The sequence below is a fragment of the Camarhynchus parvulus genome, chromosome 8 (assembly GCF_901933205.1).
Source record: "Camarhynchus parvulus chromosome 8, STF_HiC, whole genome shotgun sequence".
Lineage (NCBI taxonomy): Eukaryota > Metazoa > Chordata > Aves > Passeriformes > Thraupidae > Camarhynchus > Camarhynchus parvulus.
The window spans coordinates 18534148-18541673 of NC_044578.1; positions in this window are offsets into that span (position 1 = coordinate 18534148).

Sequence of the window (7526 nt, forward strand, 5' to 3'; positions counted from 1 at the left end):
TCATGCCTGATATGTGCAAGTAGTTCACATCCAATAAAGGCCTCTTGTTCCAAGTCATTGAGAAATTTTTGTTTATATAAATTAGCCAGTTGAGCCATCTAAGCAAGTTTTTTTTTTCCTTACGATACTTGAAAAGAAAAGATGAATAAACGGAGACAAAACAGTTATTGTTATTTTCAGTTACCAACTTAACAATGTTCAGATATTGGTATACATCAGGCTTCTCATATGTTACCATTAAAGAATAAGCCTACCATGAGCAGTGTCACTGCTCAGTGCCACCTGCCTCTTCCTGACCCACTCATGTTCTTCATTATCATTTTCTGAAAGTACATTTTTTGTCATCCTACTACTATCAAATGCTTTGGGATTAATCTTCTTTTGGAACTGCAGAAATGGCTTGGATATAAAGTAGAATATGGAGTTCTGATGCAATGCCACCTAATCAAGTCCTGAAATAATTATCACAGGACTGATTTCAGTGCAGTAAGCTATCTGCAGAAATGATAATAGGTGTTGCTCAAGCCTGGCACACCTAACTTGGTGTTTCCCAAGCCATGTAAATAAATAGTCTTCCTTGGGTATCCACACCTCTCCTGTCACACCATTTCTGAGCAAAGAAGGGTCCTTCATCTAGATTAGCAAATAGATTGAAGCAGACACCCTCCTATTTTCATAACACTAAGTATAATTTTGATATGCTTGCAAGTGGAGAGTATAATTATCATTATCCTCTGGTACTATAGGTGACATTGCTGTTACTGGTTCCCAAGCTTCATTTTTAGCAACCTGTTTTCATCCAATACCACAAAAAGAAAGCTACTTTAAAATTCAACAGAGATAATGATACATTTTCTCTAACATTAAATTCAACCTTTCATTATTAAATACTTTTATTAATAAAGAGTTTTGTTAGGAAAAATAGTGTAAGAAATAGCTGATTCTGTGCTTATTAGTTTGCCTCTAGTCTTTCTAATACACTGAACATGCTCTAAAGATAGTTTTAGCCTTGTAAATGAAAATTACATTATATGAGAATATATCAGCATATACACTCATATAGTATATGCTATGCTTTTAATTTTCATTCTTCATTAGCACTTCAGTTTTGTATGAGCCACTGGATTTCTGCATGTCAAGTAAAAATTTTTTTAAAAATTCAATTTTTTTGTCATTCTAAACTAAAAAATAATATCAATAAGTTATATTTGATCAAGTAGAAACAAGATCAGATTACTAAGGTATGTTACAAACTCTCCAACATTCCACGTCAAGACTTATGTGCCATCTAGAACTTTGGAATGCAGCAAATAATTTGCTTTATAGACTGTTGATGAACTCAAGAATAGTTTATGGCTTAGAATTATCATCAGTTCAGTGTGAGATTCTGCAGCACAAAGCCAGGAAAGAGCAGATATCCTTAGGGTGCTGCAAGATCTGCTCCAAAAATTAATTGTAGGGTAAGTCTAATGAAACTGTTGAAAACAGGATGTGATGAAATATGAAGCACTCCTTTGGCTCCCTCACAAAACCCTCCCTCCTCTTTCTATATTCTCTCTCAAAATACATAGCTGTGGCTGGGTTGAAATCAGAGTGCCACTAATACTGCAATTTCCATTTTATTTTCTGAGTTTCTGTGGTTGTTAAATACTGGAGACTGAGCCATAAATAGAAGCAATTTTCAGTGATGTCCCATTCTTTTTTTTCCCTATTATCCTGATTTTGGAGATTATCTAAATTATCCACCATGTGTGTTTGTTTAGACAGAAATTCAGGGCCTTACTGGACCCCTATTTCTGTAGGACAGTGTGGATTAAACCTTCTCCCATGTTGCAGTAAAAAACTAATTGTTGCTCTGTTCCAAACTTCACCATAGTGAAAAGGGTCTACTTTAGTAATGCTGCGGCCTTTGTTTCTCGGTCTTGTATTGCAAAACTTAAAGAAAAAATTTCACAAAGGTTTCACAAGAGGATGGTCAAAAAGGACTGACTAAAGTGAACACACCTAGAAGTTTGTGTCTTGAAGGCATTTAAACACACATTTCCTGTTCTAGCAATAAGTCAAAATACTGCTCTAATTTATTTTTATTCACAATTTTAGAATACATGAGCAGTTCTAATAAGTTGTTATTTAATGATGTGAAATGTCTCTCAACTGTTTACAGGAATTTCAGTTTTTCATTTCCACAAGTGGCATTGCAGATCAACAGCAGCAGCTTGGCTGACATCCTAAGCCAAAGCCATGGGAATCACTGGATTTTGGTCCAACCCCAGTGTTGGTGTAAGGGAGTTCTACAGCAGCAGTCTCCCCTTTAGCCAGAAAAGCAAAAGCACTGAGAATTCAGGGTTGCAAATTCAACCATACAAACCTAGGGGAGTGGAAAAATAATAACCCTTGTTCTCAGTACCTAAAATGCTGACAAGATTTTCCTTTTTTGTGGGGGGCAAAAGCCTATCAGTTGCATGTCCCAAAATGAATTTGTCTAGAATTTCTGTTAATTTTTTCTCCTCTCCACGTCATCTACATTCAACTGCCACAGCACACTGAGACACATGTGTGTCCAACTAGGTTGTGTTTCCACAATGAGGGAATTGTAATCAAGGTTACCATTAACCAAGAGGCCAGAAAAATTTGTGATGTGTCTCCACTAGTGACAATATTAATTCATAACAAATTAAGGGCCATCCCATTTCTCTAGGGCTCCAGGTCAGTGTCAGCCTTTGAACTTTGTGATGAACCCTTGTAGAGGGCCAAAGTGGCCCTCTACAATTAAACATCACTTAAGCTTTTCCAGAATATAAATTATAAATGTATAAAATTTCAGGTACCTTGCAGCTAAGCACCTAGACATTACAATTTGAGGTTTATTACATATATGAATAATGAAGAGTGAATTTCTCTACTCTGTACTTACTAACACCATATATTGCAAATATGAATTATAATGGAAGCTAATTTTTATGCTCTGAAATTATTAACTTCCTGTTGTTGCCCATTAAACATTTAATACTGAGATAGGAAAAAAGGGCATATTTGTTTCAGAGGCTAGCTAGGCCACTGATCATTTTTTTAGTCATCTCTGCCTTTGTCTTGTAATGGGGATTTATGTGGGGAAAAAATTGAAAGCTTATGACTTTCAAAAACCTCTAATTGCTCTTACAAAAAGCTGATGGGGAAAGAGCTGCATATGAAGGTAATTTCTAGTAGTGTTCTCAGTCCTTTAGAGCTACCTTAGGGTCACTCAAACCTGAAGCTTTGCCAATGTTGAGGTAGAAAATGTGTATTGTTTGCAACTCTTACTTTGGGAAGCCCAGTCCAGTCAAATATTTGACTTTGCTGGCCCTTTTCTCCCCTTTTTCTTTTCTCATTTTAATGCTTATATGTTTCTGCCTTCTTAGCAAGGCATAAGAGTTTGTCCAATTTAAGAGCACTTCAGTCTTGGTATGGTAGGTTCTGTAGCTGCATGGTATGGTATGTCCTTTATAATTTCACACAGTTCAAATTAGATGGAAAGATAATCACCTAGGGATTTTGAGAATGAGCTGGCTGGGCTCAATACACAGTATTATATCTTTCTCCACTCATCAAGCCAAACAGATTTCAAGAGCAAGATTCTGGGAAAAAATAAGTAAACTGTAATTTCTTCCTTCAATGTTTTAAATGCCTACCTTTTTTTGTATTTTTTTAAGATTGCTAATTTGCATTAAATTTACATGCACCTTCTTCCTAATGCTTTTCTTGAAGAGTGGTTTATTTCTGCTGTTTTTTACAGATCAACTGTATGGTAGCTTGTCCCTGTACAATCCTTCTTTGAGCATTTCATTAGAAGAAATAGGCCAAATTTTAATACTCTCGACCTTGCCCATTCCAGTTCATCCACTCCCAGCTGTACATCTTCTAATGCCTACCTTAGTCATGCCAAGCTCACATTTTTCTCCACTGAGTGTTAGGTCCTGCTGGCAGACACTGCTTCTCAGTTAAAAGTAGGGCTCATCCTCAGCTATAAATCTCTGTGTTGTTCTAAGCAAGTGTAGACCTGTCCAGACCTGTCAGCGAGATCATCTTAGACAGAGTAGTTACTGCATTCCTTTTGCTGAAAGCAAATGTTTGGAACTTAGATGCCCTGATATAATTTTAAAACTAGAGATTCTAGAATATAAACACGTGCTAGAGAAGTCTCAGCTTTAGTAGATGATCAGTTTTAGGTGTGGGATAGGTCTTGCCCCAGTCCATCTGTTTTTTGACTATCTGCAAAACAGGTGAATCTTATAGTTTTAAAATTTAGAATAAATTAACCTGAAAGTTTTCAGAGGTTTAATGTTTTCTCCTGTAGCATATCTTCTATGGTTTGACTTGCAAGAGTCTGCATTGGGCACCTTAGTAGAAATCAGTATTGAGGTTTTTCTGGTAGCAAAGGGTTTACTGAACACAAACCCTTCCACCCAACAAAACCAGGTGGAAAAGAGTAAGAGAAGTGGAGCATTCTGTTCAGGTATTCCTGCATCTAATTTCTAATCTTAACATAATAGTTCCTAATTTGTCATTGATTCAAAGTACTGATACTAACAGCATTAGCATTATTCAGACACTACCAAGCAGAAACATTCACTTTCAATATGTGCTACACATTCCTATTTCAACTCATTTATGATTGAGTTTTTGAAATTTGCTATAGTAGATGATAATTTTTTCTTCCTTTTGGGATATTGACTAATTAGATAATTTGTGTTTCCTGATATACTAGGTGCAGAATGAATATTTTAAGCTGCTCACTCATTGTAAGAGCTCTGGACACCTGTATATCATTAATTAGCCTTTTGTTTTGCTTGTACTGATGTGAATCAACTCACTTGGTGATAGAACTGAAAAGTGCAACTGGCGACAAATCTATTTAAATTACACCTTTTGGCCCTAGTCAGAATTATTCACTTTCCAATGATGCAGTAGTTAGTAGGCCCCAGAATGGTGCTGTGGAATGTCCTGATCTTTAAGATATGGAACCATGAAATGTGACAGGTATGAGAGGATCCTTATTCAGCTGTGTTGCTGTGGACAGATTTCAGATTGCAAAATGGCGTGCTGAAATCATAAATGCTGTTTATCTAGCTAGTTGCCCTGCGTTTGACCAAATATGTGAACATCACAATTGTTCCAAGATCTCGTATTTTTTTCTGAACTGTGGCTCTCCTACACACAGATAATGTTTCCTAGAGAAAATTCAGTTTGATTTCTAAAGCATTCTGATTTGAATGGACCAGTGCTACAGTTTGTAGTGCTGCTATGATTGGACTTTATTTCTGCTATGATTGTAATACACACCTGTAATCCTGTGAATGCCATGCTTTACCTTTGAGAATATCTTCTGTAGACAATGATACAATAACAGCTTTCACTGTCTCTCACATACTATGTTCTCAATTGTAGAATGCTTCTGCGCTTCCTTTTTATTTAGTAACACATATTTGGTGAAAGGGAATGCTTGATTAAGTTTTGTTTTCAAGTAAAAAGGTGGCTTCTTATTTCCTGTACCCAAGGATCTTGCTGTGGATATTGGCTATTTACAAACAGTGTATATAAACAGATATATTTCCTTGAGGCAATGTTTTAATTTGAAGGGGGAAACAACACAATGGTCACTGATGTTTTACCAACATAAAAACATCACAATGAATTTAGGTGACCAGTATAAACCCTTTTCACAAATGAAATGAGGATTGACGTGGTGGAAGCAGAAACGTTAGTTTCAAGCTGTTGCCCAAAAATATGTTACCAATCATTTTGTCAGCATGAATTGTTTGAGGTTGTAGGAGATAGCCTCACATTTTTCATGGCCAAAAACAATCTAGAAGCATATTTGATATTCCATCATCTTCTCAGTAAAAAAATCCAAATCCCAGCAAATATAGACAAGAAGAAGAGAGATGATGGGACACTGGGGAGAGGTGAAGCCTTGGGAAATTAGAACTGCTGAGTGTGTGTAACAGTAGATACCTACATCCACAGGGGTGCTCCAAAAAGTTATGTGGAGCTTTTTAGAGATCCTCCACAGCGTATTCCCATCTAAGAGTATATGAAGGCCAGACACATTAGTTTAAGTTCCTTTGCTTTCCAGAATATCAGAGGGAAAATCAACAAAAAATCAATAGATGTGCTGCTGTCTATGACTGATCTGTCAAATGGTTGTACTAATCCATAGCAAATTTTAAAGCCCATAGGCATTTTTATAAATCTTTTGTAGTCTGATGTTTGCAATTAGAGTCTAACAGTAGAGAAAGGATGTTTTATTTTCTAAAGACAGTGTCTCTTTCCATAGACTTACAGATCATTAAAAATTTGTCTTGGTTTTGGGGTCCAGACAGTGTGCACAGATAACCACAAATGAAGGAGAACACAAATTTCTCACTAAGTGACTCACTTGCTTGGCTAATCTTGTCTGTGTAATGCAGAATTGTGATATTGTTACAAAGGGACTCTCCTATAACCTTCCCAGCAAACATCATCACGCTATTACTGTTTACTCTGACAGCAGCTTCTTTCCATCCAAGAAGCTCAGCAAATTTCACAACCATTAAGCCTCCCAATGAAATAGTTAAATGTCATTATCTCATTTTCTAGATGAGGCATATAGAAATGAATGACTTGTTAGAGTCATACATGAAATTTGTGACAGAGCAAGAAAGAGATGACAACTCCTCCAGCTCTCATGCCTTTTTTTTTCATTTTCAAAATTATTCCTTTATCCCTCAAATAAAAGGCACTCCTGGTTTTGGAACAGATTATAAATAAGTGAACTGAAAGGCTCAGTTATTGAAAAGTACCAAGAGCAGCTCTGTTATTTTCTAGCAATACAATGGAACAACTATGCTATTATTGCCATAGGATTGCTTTTTATTAGAAACACACTAGAATTCAAGAATCCTAGATCTCAATTTGGAAAAGGTGAGAGAGGGGAAGGAGGACCTCAGTGTTTTGATATAGCACTAGAAACCTGGTATGAGCAGCATAGAAGAAATGGTTCTGTTTGATCTGCTGTCATGCCTTAAATGTGCTGATTCATCCCTGGGCTTCTCGATTCGGCTGTGGCTGAATCTCAGTATTTCTATTTAAACTGTGCAAAAGTACTGTTTACTGTATGGGTCACATCTGAGGTTCATTTAAGTTTCTTAGACCTAAAGAAATCCCCATTAAGTCCACTAACTGTTCTAATACACAAACACAAGGGAATAAGTGTGAAATTCCTCACATTATTGCTTACACATAAAATACATCAGAGATTTTGTTTGGAAAGCTACTGTAAAAGTGAAACACTTTAGGATGTGTGTTTAATTCTTTTAGATTATTCCTGCTATTTTTTACTAGATACTTACATATTCCCATCTATAGTGTAATACTGTCTATACAGGAGGTATTATGCTATCTGTATGTGTGTGTGTATACATATATATAGATATATCCACATTGTATGGCATGAATTTATGAAACTTTGAGCTGATTTATATTGTATAGGAAAGGATGGTGGAGGGTTT